This window comes from Artibeus jamaicensis, unplaced genomic scaffold, assembly GCF_021234435.1.
Source record: "Artibeus jamaicensis isolate MK-2021 breed Jamaican fruit bat unplaced genomic scaffold, CSHL_Jam_final contig_471, whole genome shotgun sequence".
NCBI lineage: Eukaryota > Metazoa > Chordata > Mammalia > Chiroptera > Phyllostomidae > Artibeus > Artibeus jamaicensis.
This window is the reverse complement of record NW_026521850.1, coordinates 1552146-1575150: the sequence shown is the minus strand read 5'-3', so window position 1 is coordinate 1575150 and position 23005 is coordinate 1552146.

The window sequence follows — 23005 nt, the reverse complement described above, 5'->3', positions numbered from 1 at the left end:
GCTCACCCCAGCTCCGGCTTTCCCCCGGCCACAGGGTTTCCCTCGCTCACCTGCTCCCTCCCTACATGACAGGGAGCCTTCTGGATGCCACCGTCCCCACGTCTGTCCTTAGTTGTCCGTGAACAGCAGCTTCAGGACAGAGAGCCCAGCCCCCGTGCGGTGCAACTTCCCCAACGAGCGCTGAACAGGTGCCCGGTTCCTTTGGGTGCCTGTCTCTCGGTTTCCCACCAAAGCCCCGGTCCCTGCAGTTCTGCAGGTCAGTGTCTTTCCCCCAAGGTCCCCCCAGTGATGACATGTCACACGTGTGCAATGCCATGACTGCCGTCAGTCACAGTCTGCTCTCCACCCTGGAGTCCCCTCCCCTTTTGGTTGACTTTGTAAAACTTCATGCTTTGAGGTTCGCCCCTTGGGCTGTGGTGTCGTGGGGGTTCTGACACCCACACACTCGGTGTTGCGCACCCACCACACAGAGAACCCCCTGCCAAGCCTGTCCTTCACCGTGGGCTCCCCCTAGGCCCAGCCCCGGGCCACTGCCCATCTGTCCCCCACGCGACTCGGCATTTGCAGGACGCCGTACCCGTGGGTCCTGCAGCGAGGTTTCTGGGGGGCACCTCCTTCCCTGAGTGCAGTGCAGCCGGGGTCCGCGCGCGACGGTGCGTGGATTCACACTGCACCCTTCGTGCTGGACACTCGGGGACACTCCACCATCTGGACCAACTGCAGCTGGTCCCTCCTCCTGCCAGCCAGTGACATCATGGCTGCACCCGGTCTGCCTGCAAGCGCTGGGTTCCGATCCACGCGGGTGCCTGCGCGGGCGTGGGATTCTGGATCGGACGATCAGTCTGTGTCCGCTCTGAACCGGCCCCCTCGGTGGCTGTGTCATCGAGTGCCCCCACCAGCAGTGACGGGGGCTCCTGCCGCCCCTGCACACCCCCCACACGGGGCTGTGTCAACATGTCAGCTTTCGGCCACCCGGGCGGGCCTGAGTGCGGGCGATTTCCCTGGGGGCTTTCTCCTCCCACCGGGCTGCTGGGCACCTTCTCACGGGCCTGTTTGCCGGTACCTTCCTTGGGGCGAGTTCACACCTTCGCCCATTTCGATGGCGTCGTTTTCTTACCTCTGGGCTGTGAGAGCTCTTCCTAGGCTGCAGACGTGCGTCCTTTACTGCGGGGAGGGCCTGCGAGCGTTTTCCCCACCCCCCTCCGTGCAGGGAGACCTCCCCCGAATCCTCCTCCCAGGCCTTCCCCCCGCACCCCACACGCAGGTCCTACACATGTTTTTTAGATTTGTACTCAAATTTTGGTGCTATTCGCCTGATTTTGACAATAAGGTAGACACCGTTCAATGAAGTACGGTCTTGCCAACAATCAGCGCCACGACGCTTGGCCACCCGGGGGTGGGGAGTGGGGTGAACAACACACGTCTCCCACTAAACTAACAAGACAAAAAAGGACCCGAGGTCCACAGGAGTGAGGCGTGAGACCCTCTCAGCCAGGGGCCCGGCAGGCACGGTGTGGCCGGTCGCGCATGGGAGCGGGAGGCGGGGGCTAATGCCCGGGCTCCGCCCCCCACCAGCGGTGCAGCCGAGGTGAGCAGCTTGAACCCCCCAGGGTCCCAGGGCCAGGCTGCTGCCCGGCAAACAGGCCCGGTGTGAGCGGAACCCGCTTCCCTTTAGATTCAGAGCCCAGTCCCGTGCTCGGCTCTGCTCAGGGGCTCACTGTCCCTTCTGGAAGCAAAGGGGTCGGACCGCACTGGCGGCCCGGTGGCTCTCGACACCTCCTCCCAGAACAGGTGGTTGGCTCATCCAAGGGGCTCAGAATGTCCCCTCCACAACCAGGCCTGGGGTCGAGACAGTTCCCGTGACCCTTTGCCGCCGCCTCCAGAACCTGCCAACCTGTCTCCACACCACCCTCCTGCTGTCCCCTCCTTGGGGGTTTCAACAACCGCTGGCCCGGAAAGCAGTATCCACGTGACAGAGGCCACCATGGGACAGACTCACAACAGGGGAACGATGGCCCAAAGAGAGCAAGCGACCTGCCCAGGCCACACAACAGATTATTGCGTCTCATGACTGGTGAGACGGCCACAGCCGCAGCCACCGGACACTCTCCCATGGACGCAGGGCCACAGGCCGCCCCCACCCCCACCCCAAGCTTCTCTGAGGCATTCGGGCCCCACCCTGGTCCCAGCCCAGCCCAGCACCGTCCGGCAGACCCGCGAGGCCTGGAGGGGAGCTGCCGGCCCACGTGGCGGCGAGCTCAGCCTCCACGTCTGCTCTCCAGATGCTGGACGGATGGACGGACGGCGCTGATCCTGCCCCGGAGCACTCGCTCCTCTGCTCAGAGGACAGAGGCCGCACGTCAATCACGCCTGTGGTGCCGTCTGCACCGTGGCCAGCCCGGATGGCCAGTGAGTGTCCCCCGGTATGCCCCTGGGGGCCGATGGGACAGCGGACCAGGTCAGCCTCCGACGGTGCAAGAAGGTGCCCCGGCGAATGGGGGGCGTCTGCCAGGCTCACCTGTCAGAGGCTGAGACAACACCCAGCCCCGCAGGACATTTGTCCCCCTCCCCTCCAGGGTTTGCCCGGGGCAGAGCGGGGCTCTGCCTGGGGACACTCCTCCGATGCAGACAGCCCTGCATCCTGGAGGGCCCTGCTGAGCATCGCCGCCCAGACTGCACCCTCCATCCTCACCAGTGTGGAGCAGACAAGAACCAAACCCCCAGGCCCAGGGACAGACAGTCAAAGCACCCACCGACCCAAGCCGTTCTCAGGCTCAAGAAGGGGGGACCCGGCTGAGGCCCTGCCTTCCACCAGCCTCGTCAGGGCCCAGCCTGGGCCACCACTCCCTCCTCCTAGACCCTGACATCTCCCTCCTGCCATGTCTCCATCTGCCACCTGAGCCACCTGGAGCCCCTGCCCACTCCCACGCCTGGCTCCCGCCAGGCCTGCAGGACTCAGCTCCCTCTGTGTGTCCCTGGGCACCCAGGCCTGCCTCCTCCGGGCCCCCGAGTGGGTGAAGTGGTCAGCCAGGGTACGTGCACTGTCTCAGGTCCTCCCGAGCCGGTCCCGTGGAAGAGCAACCACCCTGGTCTGTCGGCCTTGACCCCCCTACTTGCTCTTGAAGGACCTCCACGTGACCAGGGCCCCCCGCCTGTGCGTGCCCAGCCCGGAGGACCCAGGATGCCCACCGGCCAGGCTGCTGGTGCCCCTCACAAACCCTGTGCACCGGCCCCGGCGTCAGCGGAGGGGGCACTGCGTGGCCGGGGGCGGGGCAGAGCTGGGTCACGACCCCCTGCCCCCGCACGCCTCTGCTCCCCTGGGCTGTCCAGCTTTCCTTCTGTGTGTCTGTCCAGTCATCTCGGGCAATTTCCTTTCTTGTCTGACACAGATTCCGCTCCAGATGGCTTCTCCCCCCCCCGACCCCCTCCACTGGGTCCTGGCCAAACCCCACAGCCAAAGACAGGGAAGGAGCTGCCGTGGGTGGCAGGCAGGAGGGAGGGCCCTGGCGGCCGTGTGTGCGGGGCAGGGCAGCCCTCTGCAGGAGGCCCGGCCCAGCGAGCCCGTGGCCGTCCCGTTCCCCAGGCTCAGCAGCCACAGCCCTGCCAGGCGCACATTTGTGGGCTGAGTCAACAGTTAATGGTGATCAGTCAACTGCCCCGCAGGACGCTGTCTTTCGGCTCCTCTCTCTGCACTCCGGGGGCCGGGCGCGGCGTGGTGGGCCCTGGCCTCTCTGTCCATCTCCGAAAGGAGCCTGGGCTCCGTCCCTCCGGCCAGACCTCGCGCCAGGGCCGAGACCGGCTCCGACTCCGGCTCCGGCTCCGGCTGTGTCACTCGCACTTGGGCTCCGTGTCTCACGGACACTGAACCACCCGTCGTGGCTGCTGCTCCGTGTCCCCGGCCCACGTCAAGCCTCCCAGGACTGAGGGGGGTTGAGACAAAGCAGAAACGGCAACGTGTGTGAAAACGAAACTTCCCGTCAACACAAACGTTTAAACCTGCGGAGAACATTTACAAGTTTATTTGAGCCAAACTGATGACAATTGCCAGGAAGCAAAATCTCAATGGACTGAGAAAATGCTCCGGAAAATGGCTGTTTTTGCAGCTTATTTTGCACATGAGACCTGAGGGGCTCCGTGAAATCCTTGGGTGGCGGACGAGGGTGCGGGGAGGGGGCGAAGCGGAGAAACCTCCGGGATCGGACACAAAGCAAACGGCAGACACGCACGTCTGTCCCACGGGTGGGCGCGGGACAGTCAGCAGTGAACTGTGGATGCGCAAAAGCAAAAGCAGCAAGAGGTGTGCGGTCTCCGCCGCTCGGGGCAGTGACTGAGCCCCGAAGGGCCAGGTGACGGGAAACTGCCCGGAAGTCCCGCAGGACTTTGTGCAGATGCAAAAGGCCGACCCTCGGGCTCAGTTAGGGGAGGGCAGGACAGGGCTCCCCACCTCGGCTCCCTCTTAGCTAGAAAGTTCCGGGTCAGACCATCCCGCGTGGCTGCCCGCTGCCCGAGTTTGCGACGCCCCACGCAGGCCTCCCCCAAGCTGGTCAGGTCTCCCACGCGGCCCTTTCCCATCGCGTTCCAGGTCCCGGTGAGGGTGGGCGTGCTCCATCCGAGGCTGCAGCGCGGGGACCCGGGAGGGGCGGGCCCTGGTGGACCAGACGGTCCCTGTTTCCGGCAGGGACGTCCAGCCCGCGGCCCGTGGGCCAAGTGCAGCCCAGGACGGCTGTGACTGCGGCCCAACACAAAATCGTAAATTTACTTAAAATGTGATGAGATTTTTTTGTGATTGCGTGTCGCAGTGCATTTAATGTGGCCCAAGACAGCTCTTCTTCCAGTGTGACGCAGAGACGCAAAAAGGTTGGGCAGCCCTGAGGGGCTCCTGGGGCCACACAGCCGTCACTCCCTGAAGGCAGCAGCTGTCAGGCAGGCCGGCGGGCAGGCTGATGCCACCGAGCCCCAGTCCCCTCTAAGCAGAGGTCACCTCCCCTGCCGTGTAGGACGCGGCGGCTTCTGCGTGGCGGCTCCGGGAACTCTGACGGCTCCACTTGGGATGAGGGGCAGGGGAGCCAGGACCCGACAGCCGGGCGACCAGGCCTCTCCGACTGCCAGGCCCCCCTAACTTCCCCTCCACACCCAGTGGGGCCTGGGGGCAGGCACACTTGCAGAGGAAGCAGAATGTGGTGGACAGGGAAACGCAGCAGCCCGCGGAAGGAGGGGCCGTCCCCGCCCAAGACAGCAGAGGACAGCGCCCGCCAGCCCCCGCTCCCTTCTCTGCCCCACAGCAGCCCTGGGACCCCGACACCAGCCCCCCTGCAGACCCAGGGCCCAGAACCCGTCTCCACACGGCCCGCGGGGCCAGTGCACTGGGGGGAGCCGTGACAGAGAGAAAGCAGACTTGGGCTACGGGCACTCAACGAAGCACGCAGACGTCGGACTGCAGTGTGCGCCTGAGACTTACTTGATGTTACTGAAAGTCCTGGTTTGAAAACGTCAGTTCCAAGGCCCTGGGCTGGCTAGGTGTGTGCCCGCCGTGATTCCACATCTCAGCCTGGCGCGGGGCTGGGGCCAGGGGCGGGCTGTCTCCCACGAACCGCCCCCAAGGCTCTGGGGCCGTGGCACTGCAGCGGCCACACGGCCCCGCCCAGGGCCAGCACCCGAGCCTCCCCTCCACCCACCCCCCACACACCCCCCGGCCCGGAGCGGGGCCCCTGGCAGGGTGGAACGCCCAGAAAACCACTACCCAAGCCGCGGGGCTCCCTCCCGCAAGGCTGGTCTGGGACAGGTGGGTGCTTCAAGGCCCCAGGCTACTGGGAAGCTCCGTGAGACCCCAAGGCGTCTCCGCACCCTCCACGGCTCGGTGCCCATCCCCACCCCAGAGGCCCGACACTGTCAGGGAGAGCCGGGACCCCGGAAGAAGAGCTTCTACCGACCTCCGGGGTCAGCGCAGAGAGGAGCCCTCAGTGCGCACAGATGGGGGGGCCACGGCTGGGGGCGCGGGGCTGCCACCAGACACGCCCAAGCCACCGAGGCCCAGGGGGGTGACCGGGGAGACGCTGGACAGCTCCTCGCCCGGTGTCCTGTCAGTGAAGCCGAGACAGTGCCTGCGTTGTGGGGCTGTGGTGAGGGTGAGGGACAGGGACACTCGTGCGTGGGACCCCCGCCTCGCAGCCTCTGCCAGTTTCTGGGGTATGAACACTGGCACCCAGCTGAGGCTCAAGCCCCGCCCCCCCCGGACGTGGCCTGGGGGGGCCTCGGAAGGGCCTCCCGAGGATGCAGCTGAGGCGCAGGCTTGCAGGGGACGCCCCGTCAGGGCGACTCGGGGCCACCCTCCAGGGCGCGGCCTGCACCCCAACTGGGCAACCCTCAGCCCTTTTCATCTCAGACACAAACTCACTGCTGCGCTTCCGAGACACGCAAATGCGTGTTTTCGGCCGATGTGACAAAAAAACAGGCGTGACTTTGACTCAGTCGCACCAGGTGGCTATTGCTGTGTTGGCTGTTGTCACTTTCTACACGACCGTCCAAGGGAAGGAGGTGGGTGCCCCGGCTCAGTGGGCATTGCCGCCTCTTTCAGACGTCCCGCGGCGCACCGGGGGACATCGCCGCCTGGAATGCGCCCTGGGCCCAGGGGAGTCAGCTCGAGGGTCTCGGAGCCCAGGGCCGGAGGAAGGGGCCGGCCCACCAGCAGTCCCAGGAATTAACTGGGAGCCCATCTTCCTGGACGCCTGGTTCCCCATCCACATAACTGCAGGCTCCTCCGGCCAACAAATGGAGAGGAAGACAATCCCTCCAGCAGGGTCACTGCCCTGCTTGTGGGGGGGGTGGTCGCTGTCACCGAGAGAGAGGCCAGTTTGGGTGCTCCCCTGACCGCCTGTCCTGGCATCCGACAAACACCGCGCAGCTACAGGCAAGAAGGTGCAGCAGCCAGAGCTCTGAGCCCCTGGGCTGAGGGCCTGGACCTCTCAGACTGAACCCTGGGCCTGCGGAGCTGGAGGTTCAGGGTGAAAGTCAGGGGGCTGGGCGAGAAGGAAGGTGGGGTGATGAGTGCAGCCTTGCAGGGTGAGGGGGCGGGGCTCTGTCCTCACCCCCAATTTGCCAGCAGCCAGGGCAGGGGCACCCAGAGCCTCACCCTCAGGGGGCGCTGCTGCCGCCCACACTCCCCCGGGGCGAGGCTTGTCCTTGAGGCCTGTGGTGATGTGTGGCGACCGTGCTCCCGGTGAGGGGCACAGAGCGCGCCGGGGCCCGGCTGCTCACCGACTCCCTTCCGTGGGGCCAGGAAGGGCCGGGAGGGGGCCGGGAGGGGGCCGGCCGCAGGCAAACCAGCTGTGGGGGAAGGCGCAGCGCTGCCCTGATTGCCTAGGGGAACTTGCGGGGTTCTCAGCACCGCCCGGAGCCAGCCCACCCCTCCTCTAGGAAATCACCCGGGGCAGCCGCTGTTGACCCGCATGTAGGCGGTTGTGGTCCCCGAATCGCAGCCGTCCTGCGGGAGCGGCTCCGTGCGGGGGGCCAGGCCCGCCCGGGCACATGCCCGCTGCCCTGCTGGAGCTCTCACCACGAGCCACAGAGCGGAGTGAGAGGCAGGCCCTCTGGGGTGAGCACCCACGAGTTTGGCAGTTTCCAAACCGTGTTTCCGGGGCCCTAGGGGACCCACTGAGGGGTCTTGGAGGCTGCCCTGGGGGGGGTGTCAAGGGGTGCTCCCCATCCCAGTCTTGGTCACATCCTGGGCCCCCTCACAGGACTTCATAGGGCAGAGGGCCCTGTGGCTAAGAGCCCAGAGGCGCGCTCTGCCGTCCGGGCAGCGAAGTCCCGGCCAGAAGCAGAGAAGCCAGGCAGGGGCCCCTCTGCAGCCGCTCGCCCGCTGGGCCGCGCTCTGCCGGCTCCACGCAGGCAGCTCGCTGGGGCCACGTGGGTGTGAGGGGCGGGTAACCGCGGCAACCTCCCCCCAGCCTTTGCGCAGCGACTCTCCCACAATGCACAATCGCTCTGTTTATAGGAAGAATGCTGACCATATATTCTGGTTTCCGCGCACACACTTCACCAGGAAAGAATGCAGAAGCCACGAGGAGGAGCACAGGCCGAGCTCCGAGCCACCGACCGGCACTCTTCCCCGCTCGTCAGCCCCGGCCTGGGGCCGCCACCCAGAGCAGGTCCCCACGGGTAGACCCGAGGGGCTGCCCGCCCTCCGGAAGCCCCCCTCAGACAGAAGGGGCATTAGACTCCAGCGGCCGCGGGTCTGGAGGCCGTCATCTGGCCCAACCGCCATGGCACCCGCCCGTCAGAGAGAGATTTCCACCCAGATGGGGGCTTGGGGGCACTTTCTCCTCTGGAGAAGCCACAAACAACTCTGTGTGGCTTTGGCGAGTCTCTGGTTCTCTGGGGGAGGGGCGCGCACACACACACACACACACACACACACACACAGCCTCTTGCGACACAAAGTTCAAACTGAGGAGGGTGAGATGAGTTTCAGATGCTAAAGATAATCTTCTGGGACTTTGAAGGGAGGGCAGGGGCCCCGCCCTGCCATGGGCGGGGCTTCGGAGGAGGACGGTTTTCCTCCGGGGCTACGGCTTTGATGGAAGCCGCGGTCGTGCAGTTGGCGTTCCTGACGTGGCCTGCAATTTCCTGCGACTTGGAAACCCAGATGTTCCCCCGTGTAGACGTTGCAGCTCAGAAAATGAATTTTGCTACAATGCACGTTGGAACCTTTTTTCACTTTTTTTTAAAACGGGACGCACGCTAGGGGAACCTGCACAAATCCCCGTGTCGCTCAGTGAACGACCACCGTGCATGTGCCCCGGCGAGGAGTTCCGGCAGGGCCGTCTCCTGGGTGCCCCTCCGTCCACCGCCCCTTGCCTGTCCCCACAGTGACCGCTGCTGTGCCTCCGCTGCTGCCACAGGCGAAAGGAGCTCTGCAGCAGGGGACCCCTCCACTGGCCGGGGCTGATGCTGTCCGCTGGCACCGAGGCCTTTCACAGAAAGAAAGGAAAAGAAACACGGCTGGCGGTTGGAAGGAGAGGCCGCGGGTGGCCCTCTGGGTGGGGCGGCCTCCACACGCTCTTCTAGCCTGTCCCCCACGAGTGACACCCGTGTGTGACTCATGCCGCTGATATGTCTCGGGGCCTCTAGTGAGCTGGGGGGAGGGGTTCTCAAGGCTCAGGACAAGCAGCCCCTGCTGCTGGCCAAGGTGGGGACTGAGCTCAAAAGATCAGCGGTCCCCCCACCGTGTCTCCCCTCCACCTGCTCTCCCTTCTCCGAGAGCATGGGCCAAGCGCTGTCCTCGAAGACGGGATGGAACACAGGGCCAGGGGCTGCAGGGGCAGGGTGGGAGCGCTGGCCTGGAGCCCGATCACAGAATCAGGACGCAGTGGTCAGCGGCCGGCCTGCAAAGGGACGGGCCGGCCAGGACACACAAAGGACAAACGGAATTCACGAAACACTGGGAAGTTCCAGAATACGAGGAGGACTCCACAAGAAACACACGGGACTTACACGGAGAAAACACAGGGAATAGGTTCCGTCAAATGAAACAGGAGAGGAAACACGGAGACTCCGTGTGGATAGGACACCTAGTCGGTGTAAACCCCGAATTTCCTCCCTGAATGATCTGCTAGTGCAGCTGAACCCCGCCGGTGAAATCCCCAGCAGGACGTTCGGGGGGTGGGGTCAGAGGGCACGGAACACACACTGGAGAGCAGATAAAATAGCTCGTGGTGAGGTCAGGCTGGGAAACTCTGGGACAGTGGCGACGTCACCTCCGGAGCCCTGCAGGACGATGACGCTCCTCGGAGCCTGGTGCTGGGCACTCAGGCCCGTCGGTGGACCCGGCAGAAGCGGAAATCACCCCAGAGAGACGCAGGGATTTCGAACGTGACCAGCGGACAGGACAGGACCTGCCGACTTCGTTGGGCCAGCGACTGCTCCTTTGGGGCACAGAGGCTGAAGAAAGGACTGGACTCCCCCTCCCTCCTTCCACCGACAGGAATCCTGGGAGGAGAGAGTTTAACCGTGAAGAGCAGGCCGTGAGAGAGCAGGGGGACCACATGCGGGTTTGCAGCGCAGTCTTGGCGGAGGGCTATGCCAGGGGAAGTCGCACCGGAAAACGTCGGTGACATGGGTGCACGCGACGTGGAAATTCGGCATGACACGCACACACACCTACGAGCACAGGAAGCCGTGTAACCTGTGGACACCTGTGTGTGTGTGTGTGTGCAAGCACGGGAGTGAGTGTGTGCACACGTGCATGTGTGCACATACAGCCCGCGCGTATCCAAACACGAAGGGAACCGGGCGAAATCAAAAACGAAACTTGCTGCAGGGCGGAGGCCCGGTTCCATAGCGAACCCAGAGCTTCACCAAAGCCGTGAGCCGAACAGACACAGGAAGAGGAAGCTCAGAACCTACAACCGTATAAAGGGATTTTGGACCCAATGCCCTTTTTTTAGCCTATTATCTGGGCAAAAATTTTAAATTTTCAACACCAGTGTGGGCGAGGGGGCGGGGGCAGGGGGCGGGGGCAGGCAGTCCTGGCGCCGGGGCCAGGTGCCAGCTCCTGCACCTGCTGGCGGGGCACTCAGGCCACGTCCCCCCGATGCTCCAAATTCCACGGGAAAGCAGCGTATTTCTAGAGAAGTGGCCGAGACCCACGTGGGAGGCCGCACAGGACGGAGCTCTAGCCAGGCGCTGGGGGCACCGACGTGGGCGCCATGTTCAGTGCACTGGGAGGAAGGCACCCTCATCGCCCTCATGCGTCAGACCAGCGTGGCACAGAGAGGTTTGGTAAATGCCCAAGGTCACACAGCAGGAAGTGGCAGAGCCCGCCCCGGACCTGGGCGCTAGGCAGGGGCTGTCCCTGGCCGCCGGCACTAGTCCTGCCGCCATGGGCACAGAGGCTTCTGGGTAATGGCTTAATTACCAGAACGACTTACATCATCCTTCCAAAACGTTTGGGGCTAACTCTGCCTACCCAAGCACTCTGACTAACGGCAAATTGCAGGGTGGACCTGACGCGGGTGTGCGGCACTGTCAAACAGGCCGGTCTGGGGACTCGGACATGCGCAAGCTGACCGTCACCGCCCCGGAGACCACGGGGAGGCTGCGGGGTTCTGGACAGGAGCCTGGAGTCCAGAGCCCAGGGCTCTGAGGAGTCTGGACTTTTGGCCGAGGGGCCCCCACCCAGGCGGGAAACTTCTCCCTGCGGGGTCACCGCCCCCAGAGCCCACGGGGCTGGGAGCCCCACTCAGCCGTTCCCGGGAAGTTGTTTGAAAGGAGTGGAGATTGTCGGGAGTGTTCCCCTGACCCGGGTCCCAGCTCCGGAGGCCCTTCAGACCCACCCCCTTGACAGAGGTTCAGGGGGCCCTTCCTGCTCTCTGAACCAGGGAATCGATGGAGGGGGTTGTCCCGCAGATGAGGCAGTGGGTCTCTGGGTCACTGAAGGCCAGCATGGAGGTCACTGAGGGGCGCAGGGCCCGGGCAGCTGGCACCGAGGCATTAACAAACGCCCCCGTGTCCGCAGGCCTGGGGCCCTTCCACCAGGGAGGTTCCAGCACCCTTCCTGGGAGCCCCTCCCAGACCATCGCCAGGGTCTGCACCAGTGGGAAGGGGTGGTCACCAGGAGCCCCTTTAGGGGGCCAGGGGGAAGGGATACAGCTCAATGGCAGGGGCTCACTGTCCAGACTGGTCTACCCCTCCCGCTGCGCGTGACCCCCAATCCCAGGAGACAGGGGCTTGCTACCAGCTGGGAATCTCCTCCCAGACTGAGGCCGGCGCCCTGCTCTGCTGGGGCGGAATGGCGCGCTCCAGGGAGGCGTGGAGTGCACGGCCCACTGGGAAACGCGGAGCAGGTAACAAGGCTCTGCTCCGCCGGCAGGGAAGTGATGATGGCCCAGGGCCACGGGTGGTTTGGCCGTGACCACCCTGCGAGCCTGCCTTGACGTCCCTTCAGATAAACGAAGCCATGGACGGGGAGAGGCGGGGGGGGGGCCTAGCCCCAGCCCTTCCCTCAGGGGTGACCCTGGCTTGCTCCCTTCCCACTCAGTCCTCAGTTTCCCCAAATAAGGGCTTGCCTGCACCAGGGCCTACATAGGTTCTTTCAGCTGGACATCTGGGCTCCTGAGGTCTCCTTGGGCATCGTCATGGGGTGGCAGGATACACGGGGACAAAGGGAGAGCTAGTGACAGGGCCCCAAGGGACCAGGAGGAGGCGGATGAAAGGCCAGCTCTGGGCTGGGAGGGAGCAGGGCGCACCCGCAGCCGGGCTTGGGCGGTGGCCGGGGACGGGGCTTCGGCAGGCCCCGTGCTAACAGCGCCGAGGGAGGGCGTGGGGGCAGGTCCCGCACCCCTGGGTGAGGCCGAGAAGCCCAGCGGGGCCCCGGCCCAGGTCCCTTCTCCCCCGGCCACAGCTGGGCAGCAGCTGCTGTCTCCTGAAACCTCCACCGCTCCCCCCGCATCCTCTGCTTTTCACTCCAGTTGGAGTTTCGTTCCAAATGGTAAATATTTGATTTCCATCCGCGAGGCTCCCACACACATGGAACACGCCTTCCCCCCAACTCAGCTCGGCTCCGAGTTGGGGAGATGAGCTGGCCGAGCAGCCAGAGAGCGAGCTGCTGGCAAAACAGTCCACCCCCATCTGGACCCCGATAAACCCGGGGCTTGGCTGGCCGCCTGCCCCGCCCGGCCGGCTCTGGGGCCGGGGGCTGACGTCATGGGGTGGAAGCAGGAACCACGTACCGGCATTTGTTTCGGTCCCGTCTGGCCCAGGGTGCGGGACTCTCCCAAACCCCGCCTCCACGCGGAGCGCAGTGGTTATCAGCCCACACGTGGGGACCCAGTGCCCAGCTAGGGGGCCTGGGGGGTGCTTCCCCCCTCTGATCCTGGCCCCCCTTCTCTAGACTGGAGGTGAGAGGGGCCCACCCCCAAACGGTTGCCAGCACCGAGCACAGTGAGGCTTGTAACAGGCAGAGCCCATGACTCAGGAGCAGCTAGAAATCGGGGGCTCTAGAAACCGAGTCTCAGTGTCAGCTCACGAACGGGGAGTGGTGTCCAAAGCATGCGGTCAGCTACTGGCCGCAGGAGGGGCTGCTGGGTGCACATGTCGTCATGCTGGGCCGGCCTGGTGCCCCAAATCTAGTAAGGGACCACCCCTTTGTGTGTCTGTCTCCTCGGAGGACTAACCGTGTGTCTGCCCCCCCAGGGGCACAGTCCCGGGGTTCAAGAACGAGGGAAGACGGACAGGGCAGGGCCTCTCCAGCTCACCCCTGGACGCCCGCCCCTTAACGAGGCTCTCACGCCCGAGAACAGCTGCCCAGGAAAGGCGGTTTGCATTAACTCCCTGGCACACGGTGCTCTGATTCCCACGTGACGGGTCCCGGGCGAGCTGGGGTGGGGCGGGGGGCCGAGTGCAGCGCTGGCCCCTCCCCGCAGGACCTGGTGCCTTCTTTGTGATTGTCCCCGCGTGGTTTGTCGGACCGTCACCAACCTGTAGTTCTGGCCTCAGAGGATGGGAGCAAGCAGATGAAAAAGTCACGGTCATTTTTCAGGGGGCCTGGAGACCCCTCAAAGGACAGCGAGGACCTTTTGAGGGCTGGAAGTCACGTCACTGCGCTCCGAGCCTTTCCCAAATGCCCATCCCAGGGACAAGACTGCCATGGTCCCCGAGGCCCGGGAGGCAGAACCCCAAGACGTGGAAGAACACCGTCTGTGTGGACAGTTCAGATCCGAGTGTGGGGGCCCATGGGCTTCCACTGAACCCCTAACAAGGGGCGGAGGAGCAGGGTGAAGCCGGGGCGTGGGCAGGATGAAGTCACGGGCCGGGGCTGCTGGGATACCGGACACCGCGCCCCGCCCGGGAGCGATCGTGAGAGTGCCCCACTGGCAGACAGGGCCTGAGGACCACCTCTGCCCCCTCTGCCTTGGGACGCTGCCTTCGTCTGACCTGCAAACGTGGGTTGTGCAAGGCCAGGTCAAAACATTTGACCCTCCAGCAGGTCAAAAACATTAGAAGATGCTGGATCAGACAGCATAGCAGTAATGCACGCGAACTTGAGCCAGAATGCCGCCCCACCCCCACCACAGACCATGTGACCTGTGGCCTTGTCTGCCTCGGTTTCCTGGTCTGTACAGTGAGACTCACGAGAGCGCAGGTCTCATGGGAACGTTATGCATCAAAAGGGCTGAGGTCCGCAGTGTTTTAAAGCAGCGGGGGCAGGAGGCTGGTTCCTCAGAGTGTTGGTTAAATTACAGAAACGCACAGGGGAGGAGGAGGAGCCCCCCCGGCCCTGTGGGTGACCAGAGGGGCCGCTTGTTTGACAGACAGGGATCCAGGAACAGGTGATCCTGGCCTCCAGGGCCTGCCCGGTGGCCCGGTTGGTGGGCAGGAGCGTGGTAAGGAGCCACCTTGGACCGGGCCCCTCTGTGGAAGGCATGGGGAGCTCAGCCCCTGCTCCCGGCACCAGCGCCCTCGGGGCGGAAGCAGGCACAGAGCCCACCCGCCCCCGGGGCACACTGGATCCCGATAAACCCAGGGCTCGGCTGGCCGCCTGCCCCGCTCGGCTGGCTCTGGGGCCGGGGGCTGACGTCGTGGGGTGGAAGCAGGAGCCACATATCCGCTCCTGCCCCAGCTCCTCAGTTTGGGGCATCGGCAGCCACCAATGGCCCAGTGACATCCCGGCTGTGATCTCCGACGAGGTCCCTGTCCCGGGACACAGCGGGTTAGGGCAGCGCATGTGCCAACCCCGCCCAGGACGGCCGTCCACGTCCCTAGTCCCACCCAGCTCAGCCGGCCCTGCTCCAGGCTGAGAGGCCGAGGCCCAACCTCGGAGGCCGCGGGGCGGCTCCACCCACGCCGGGGCCGATGGCAGTCGCCAGCCCTGCTGGCCTCGGCAGCCCCGTCCAGCCATGTGCCCTGTGTGGATGGCAGCCGTGCGCCTGCCCGGGCTGGTGTGAGGGCCACCGGGCGGCACCCGTGCGGTGCGGCCACTGTGCCTGAGGTCCCGCCCCCGAAGCGGAGCCCTGCCTTCCCTCCCGCCTGCTGACACAGCCACTTTGCAGAGCGGGGCTGCCCCACGGGACGGCGTCCGCCCAGAGGGTGACTCAGGCGCCACACGTCCCCAGAAACGGAGCCTGAGGCCGGGGTTAGAGATCAAGTTTGTCTGGAGGACGAGATAGCGGGGGAGGGGGCTGGGGGCGCAGGGAAGAGAAGGCCCCGGGTTAGCGGGGACCCCTGCGCGCCTGGATGTGCACCGAAGAGCCGGAGGCAGCACAGAACGAGGAAGCAGCCCCAGGGCCCACCCGCCACCAACCGGCGACAGACCCAGTGGGGCCCGGCCAGGCAGGGGGACACCACTCGGCCACGGAACGGGGTGAAGTGCCGGCGCCCAGGACGGTGTGGAGAGGCCGCACACTCACGGCGTCCGTGTCCGCAGTCGCACACGCGAGGCCACGTGTGATGGGCAGCAGCCACCGGGAGTGACAGCAGGCAAACCTGCAGGGACAGGAAGTGCAGGAGGTACAAGGCCTTCCTGGTCGTGGGGGCTTCGGGGGGGGGGGGGGGAGTGACTGCTGATGGGGGCGGGTTACAGGGGACGATGGGAACGTTCTGGAACCAGGGGCAGAGGGGTTGTCCCTCTGCTGTCCCCCTAGCACTACATTGGGACTGTGCTAAAGTCACTGGTACTCCCCTCCAGACAGTTCACTTCATGTCTCTCACCTCAGAAGAAAAGCGTGTGGTCCTGGCCGGTGTGACTCAGTGGGTTGAGCGTGGGCCTGTGAGCCAAAGTGTTGCCGGTTCGATTCCCACTCAGGGCATATGCCTGGGTTGCGGGCCAGGTCGCCAGTGGGGGGGGGGATTTGAGAGGCAACCACACAGTGATGTTTCTCTCTCTCTCTTTCTCCCTTCCTTCTCCTCTCTCTAAACATAAATAAAAACAATGTTTTTTTAAAAAAGAAAGAAAACTGAGTGGGAGGACCACCCCCCTAGAGGGTGGCAGAGGGGACGATCCCCACAGGCCCCCACGGAGGGGCGTGAGGGCCACAGTCCAGGGCAGGCAGGGGAGCGAGGCCCCCAGGGGGCGCCCGCCTCCAGCGGGGGCCGGCCGGCTGGCACTGACTGGACCCCCAGCGCGGTGAGAGCAGAAACATCACACGCCCCACGCCGCACACCGAAGGTACACGCTGACGCCACCTTTGCCCACCGGGCCTCCTGGCCTCTCCTGTCCTCCGAGTCCTACTCTCCCCGAGTTCTTCCCGGGAGGGTCCGTGGGGACATGCTGTCTCGGCTTGCCTGTCCAAACCCGTCGCCTCCCAGCAGCATTTAGGTGACACTTAACTGCATGCGAGTGGGGTGACAGAGATTTTCGGAGCGTGTTTGGTCCTCCACAGTTGCCAACAGCCTGCGGTCAGCAAAGCTGCCCCCTGCCGGGCACCGCTCTCCCCACGCTCCCCCCACGCTCCCCCCACGAATGGGGCCTCTATTCGCCCTCAGCCGGGTTTGCCACCCTGTGTCCTGGTGGCTCACTTTCAACTTTCAACGGCCTTCACCGAGCGCCTGAAGCTGAAGACACCTGTCCTTTGTCCTTTGTAGGCGCTCTCAGCCGGGACCCCTTGGAGGAGGGCCCCTGCCCCCTGGGATTTCTCTCTGGGCAGCCGGCCGGTGGGAGGACACCCAGCAGCCGGACAGAGCGGCCCCCTGTCATGGCCTCAGGAGTGGCTCCTTGGACGCGAGTCACAGTTGCCAAGGGCTGGGGCGGGGGGCGGGGGGGCACGGGGCTTCCCTGGTGGGGGGGATGAAAATGTTCTGGAGCCACGTGGCGGTCCCAGTCACAGGGCCCTGTGAACCGGCTGAAAGCCAACCAAGGGGACAGTCCGGTGAGCGCATGATGAATGGGTACAACTCAGCAAAACATTGGAGACGCCGGTCGCTCTTCCACCGCCTGAGACCCGACTCCTCCACCACAGTGCGGCAGCCAGGCCTGTCCAGAGGAACCCTGGGGTCACCAGCTCAGCCACGGCCTCGGTGCCTGTGTCCCCCAGGCCTCTGTCTTTGCAGTTAGCCATTGCCAACACCTCACTCAGGTTTCCTGATTCACCCACAGATCCTGGTGTCCAGGTCTGGGCCCCACATGGTCCGTGGTCCCCTGTCCCTCTGTGTGAAATCGCTTGTAAAGTCCTCTGCCCGGAAACGAGGCCCTCGCCCCACCCCGTGGAACTCAGGAGGCCGTCCTCCTGCACGGGGACAATGACATCCCCCGTCTGCTTCCTCTGGTGGTGGGGCAGACCCCCAAGGGCTGGGACAATTTTGGTCTCATTACCATTGTGTGTCCCCCTCCTGTGCAGTGCCCGACACACAGTCGGGGCTCAGGTGACATCCTCAGAGTGCAGAGGAATGCCATCGTCTTCCCCTCCGCGGCCCCGGGTGGGGGAGGCAAACCGTGCTGTGCCCCCGCAGCCGAGAGGGCTTAGGTAGGAACCTGCCTCCATTTCTGACCCTTCCAACTCGAGTTTCCCAGGCCCTGAGTTTTGTTCTGTTTCCACTTTTTTTTTTATTGTGGAGGAATACACACAACCTTCGCCAGCTTGGCCCCTGTGAGGCGTGCAGCTAAGGGGCGCCGAGCAGCACAGGGGCGCCGAGCTGTTCAGAGCGTCGTGCACGCTCACCGCTGCCCGCTTTTGGGGCGCGCGTCCTGGGGGCGCGCAGTCCAGGGGGCGCGCCCCGGGGCGGCCGGGCGCATGCGCACCTGGGCGCTTCGCGTTGTTTCCTGGGGGCTGGCTCAGACCCTCAAGAACGCGGGAAGGCGTCTCGTAGGAGCGCACCCAAGCCGCGAGCGCTATGCGTGGTCTCCTGCAGCCTCGGCACAGCCTTGAGGCCGTGTGGCTGCTGGGAGGGCGAGCCGAGGCCCTCTGGGCAGACGCGGCTCGCCACGCGGCTCCGGCAAAGCCGGTCTATTTCGGTGGACCGCCCTGGGCGGGGCCCGCTTCCCCGGAGCTGCCGCAGACCTGCACTTTCCGTCTCCCTGGGTCACACACACACATTGTGTCCCCTTGGCTCTGCACATGGGCTCTGTGCAATACAGACGGACCGCCGCCAGGGTCGGGGGCCGCAGCCGGCCCCCTGGGCAGGTCTGAGGGTCCGCTGCAGCCTGCTGCCCGCTGTCACGCCCAGGGCTGCTGGGAGGACACCCGTGTCCCCCAACGCAGCGTGGGAGGGGCAGAGCCAACCCCTGCTTGTGGAGGCCCCGCCTTCTGTGGTGTTGTTCCCACCCCGCGCCTCTGCCAAACACTGAGTGGAAACAGCTCTGGCTGCGTCTCGGGGCCATTTGAACACGGCGATTTGTCCTCATGGGCAGTTCAGGATGGCCTTCTGGTTGGCGCCTCCGGGCCGTCCTGTGCAGCTCCGCGAGAGAAATGAGGTCTCAAACAAGAGGCCCAGCCCTGCCTTTTTGGTCACACCTCTGAACCCAGCGGGCTCCCTGGAGGAGGAGGCACGGGGTGGGAGTAAATAGGAGGGGCCTTGGAGACCATCAAAGCCAAACACCGTCCAGTGGGGTGGGACACGAGACGCAGAAAACAGAAGGGGACCCCCCCGCCCCACCCGCAATGCACTGCCCCACCCCCACCCCTGCCCTAGGTCAGGCCCCTCCACTGCTGGGGGGTTTGGAGGGCAGTGAGACCCTTCTGCAATGCCCCACCACGGCTGGTGGGGCACCGACCGCACTGGGGCGCTGGCTGTGCTGCTGGGGTGCCTGCAGGGTCACAACAGGGCGGCCTGGGCTCTAGTGCCCGTGAGGTGGGAGCGAGCGCTTCCCTCTCCGAGCCTGGGCCCCGAGCAGCGATACGGGCCCTGAGTGGCTGCTGTCCGGGGCTCGTGGGAGGGGACACCCCGTGCCTCATCCATGTTCTTGCAGCCACCCGTCCAGCTTGTCCTTGGCCCTGCCGCCACATGTGGCAAGCATTCGTGGGAGGACGCTGCCAGCTGTGACAGCGTCCTGTCTCTGTGTGGGGGACAGGACTCGGCACGCAGCTCCTGGTCAGGCAGAGGGCCCTCTCAGCGGACACCTCCGTCTGAGCCAGGTCTGGGCCTTGGCGCCAGGGAACCAGGAGCGCAACACCCAAGGAAACCCAGGCCGGGGCGTTCTGGGCGACCCGCGCAGTCCCCAAATGTCACTGCGGTGGGAACTCAAAGGGGTGGGTATGTTCTGCCATGAAATCAGTCACAGACCAAAACGGGTGAAGGGGAGAAAGTACAGCCCATGCCCCCACCTCAAAAAGCTGTGGGTACAGTTTTGGGCAATTGAGGGGTGAAACACAGGCTGGGCAGCAGTGGGGCTTCGGGGGCGCCCCTGCGGCCCCCGCCCCCCCAGGCAGAGCAGGTGGGCGCCTGGTCTGCCCAAACCAACCCAGGAGGCGTGAGCAATGGAGAAAAAGACGGCGTTTGGGGCAGAACCAAACCGTGTTAGATGCGCTCCGTCTTATTGTACAGCTCAGCACACACTTTATTTTGAATTCCGTGGGTGAGGGGAGGCTGACCCTGCCAGGCCCTCCCACCGGCAGCACGGAGCAGTGCTTGTGACGCTCTGAAAACCCTCAGGTCAGCTCGGACGGAGCCCCAGAGATCGGGCCAGCCCAGTGGCTGCCACACAGATACAAGGACAGGCCAACCCCAGGCCAGGACAGGAGCTGGAGTGTCCCCAGAGCCGCCGAGGTCCTCCAGGTGGGCCTGGGCCCAGAGGCTCTCGGTGCAGGCCGGCCCACACCATCCGCCCACAGGGGCAGGCCTGCAGCTCCAGTTTGTGTCTTGGTTGCCTAGCGCCCAGAGCCGCTACCTCGTTACCTCATCGGCTCAGAGAGAAGACACAGCCCCTGCTCTGGGGCCTCCACGTGGAAGGGCTGAGGAACACGCCGGTGGGAGGCGCCCTCCCCCAAGTGGGGGGAGGAAACAGAGACGTGGCGAGCAGGAGGGACCCACAGTGACACCCCGCACCCACAATGGAAGCCACAGGCAGATGGATCGGGCTGGCAGCATCGCCCAGGGGTTGGACCGACCAGCAGCTGGCACCCCTCTTGCGGGCTGTGCGCCCTGGGCAGGTCACCCCGTGTCGCTGAGCCCCTGTTTGCTGCTCTCTGCAACGGGCTTGCCAAGAGCCCCGATGGCAGAGGCTGGGCCCACCCCCCCACCCCCCTGCAAGTTGGTCAGTTTGGGTGTTCAGGTCCAGGCTGCCGTGGCAGTTGGCCATGACTGGGACTTAAAACCGTAGGCACCATTCTCTCCCAGCCCTGGAGGCCAGAAGCCCGAGACCAAGGTGTTGCGGGCCTGCTTCCTTCAGACTCGGGGCGGGGGGTCCTTTCTGCCTCTCCCGACCCCTCCGGCAGCCCCCCTGCTGCTTGGCCTGAGGCCGCATCACTCTATTCTCCGCCTCCGTCCGCACACACGACCCCCTTTGCGTCTCCCTTCTCTTCTCATCTTATAAGGACACCAGGCACCCGAGTCAAGGCCGCACGCACACAGGACTAGTCCATCTCGAGACCCCTAAGTAGCTGTGGCTGCAAAGGCCCTGTTTCCACCTAAGGCCCTGCCCTGAGGCTCCCGGTGGAGGTGGTTGGGGCACCCTCTTCAGCCCGTGCACCTGAATTAGTGTGAGGTCATCTCTGACGAGACTCGGGGGTAGAGAGGGGACTGCGGAAAGCCTTTGGTAGGGAAGGCGCCTGAGGAGTCGGAACTGGTGTGAGTCTGCTGCCCCGCGGGCCGAGCCGCAGCCTGGGTGCGCGGAGTCCGGCCGGAGAGGCCGAGCAGCAGCCGGCGCGGTGGGGCTGGGGGGCCGTCCTGACTGTGGACCCAGGCGGCCGGCGGCCCAACTCAGGAGGGCGGGGCACGTGCCACTCCCCAGGCAGGTGCCCTGACCGGGCTCCGAGCCGGCGGCCTTTCAGCTCACTGGCCGGCACCCGGCTGCCTCTCGAGAACGGTGCTCGTTTTCCTGATTCTCAAGTTGTAAGTAATTTCTTGAGATTAATGAATGAAATGGAAGAAGAAACCAGTAAATACGACACATGTATGTGCATGTGTGTGTGCGCGTGCGAATGTGTGGCACCGGCTCACAGCTAGGCACCTGCAGCCCAGGGTGGGCTGCAGCCCCCAGTCCAGATGACAGCGTCTACACTCAGAAAACCTTGGTTCCTGCCCCGGTGACTTCAGGACGTTGGGGTCTGTCACCCCGTTCCCGTGAACCTCAGTTTCCCCATCCCAGGCCATTGCATTGGGACGCAGTTCAACCGGGGGACCGACGGTCTCACGTGCCCAGGACACTCCTGGCTTTAGCACCGAAGGCCCGTGTCCCCAGGAACTCCCGTGTCCCCGGCAGCGCAGGCTGGGAGTGGGCAGGGCCGTGTCTGCACCCGGCCGCCTCCTGCCGCCCCGGCCCGAGGCCCGAGACGGCCTTTCCCAGGGAGGTCAGCAGGCAGGAATGTTGCTGTGACTAACCCTCCCCTTCCGTCCACTCCCGTTCCATCCAGTTCGCAGGGAGGTCCCCAGGGCCCTGTGAACAGCTGGGCCCCTTTCTGTTCGGCTCCCGATGAGTCAGCCCCGCAGGCCTCCCGTGGGCCAGGCCACGTCCCCGCTTCCCGCCTCTGCCAGGCAGCTCTGCACCTCCCGGGGGTCTGGGGCCTCCCCAGCCGGGGCCCTGCCACCTCCCACCAAGACGGGAACCTGGGTGAGCTCTGGGGTCAGAAAGGCAGGGGACAACCTGCCCGGGGCCAGGCCTGTGGCTGCAGCATGACCACGCCCCTCACCCACCCCCTGGGGTCTCGTGGGCCAGTCCGGTGCCCGGGCTTTTCCTGGGAGTCAAGTCCCACAGGATCCCCACAGGAGACAGTCGAAGCGGGCCAATTGGGCCTGGCTGCCCACTCCCTGGGCCTCCCCCCGCCCCCAAGACCCCTCCAGCCCTTCTGTCACCAGAAGCCCAGAGCGGCCACGAAGCTGACCCGCAGCAGCCAGCCCTTTGTGCCCCACAACCTGAGGCTCACATGCCGCCGCCCCCACACCAGCGCAGAGCAGAGGCCCCCAGCCTGCTCCTGACAAGAAGGCGGAGGGGCCCGAGCAGGCCGGCCCAGCGCCACCTGCCTGGGTGTGTGGGCTCTTCCCGACCCCATAGCCCTTCCTGTCGCCTGCCCTGCTCTCTGTGCCTGGGGGCCCAGTGGAACCGGCGGGGAAAGGAGGGTGGAGTGGCCCAGGAGGGCTGGGCAGGGTCCTGCTGGCCCCGGGCCTGTGGGGCTGATACCCCACCAGACAGGCCAGGGCGGGGGACAGAGGTGAACATTGATTCTGGGAGGAAGGAAAGTTTTGATTTAATGGGCAAGACTCCTAAGTACCCGGGTGAGCCTGCCCAGTGCCCGAAGTGTCCCAAAGCCCACGAGACTCTCTCGTTGTCCCCAGGCACTGGGAGGGGACTCCGCAGGGCTGATGGGCCAGCTCACAAAGCCGCAGTAAGTGGCCTGAGGGCTGGTCTCCTGGGGGAAGTTGGGCCGAGTCGGGACGCAGGGAGGGACAGAGGAGGGGGTGTCCCGGGCAAGATGGCAGCCGCCGCTGAAAAGCAGAGGGTTGCAACCCGATCGCTTTTCACTCATTCATTCATTGTTCGTTCATCCGCTCGTTCACTCGTAAAGAGCGTCTTCAGGGTGGACACTGGGCCACCAGGTCCTGGCTGTAGGGACACAGTGAGGAGCAGCCTGACATGAAGGTACCAGTACTCAGGGGGACCTCAGTCCAGAGACAGGGCACCATCCAGAAAGAAGAAAAGGGGGCCGGGGGAGAGCGTTCCCGAGACGATCCACCAGGGAGGGTGGCACGTGGGTCCCTCCCCCCAGTGCGCAGCACCCGGCCCCCAGCAGGGTGACCTGCCTGGGAGTTGTCCCCAGAACCCGTACCGCTAAAGCCGGGGTGCTGGTAATACCCAAGGTTATGAAGGCTGAACGTGCCCCCTCCATCCGCACGCCGGTGGTTCCGTTACCGCGGCCCCGTG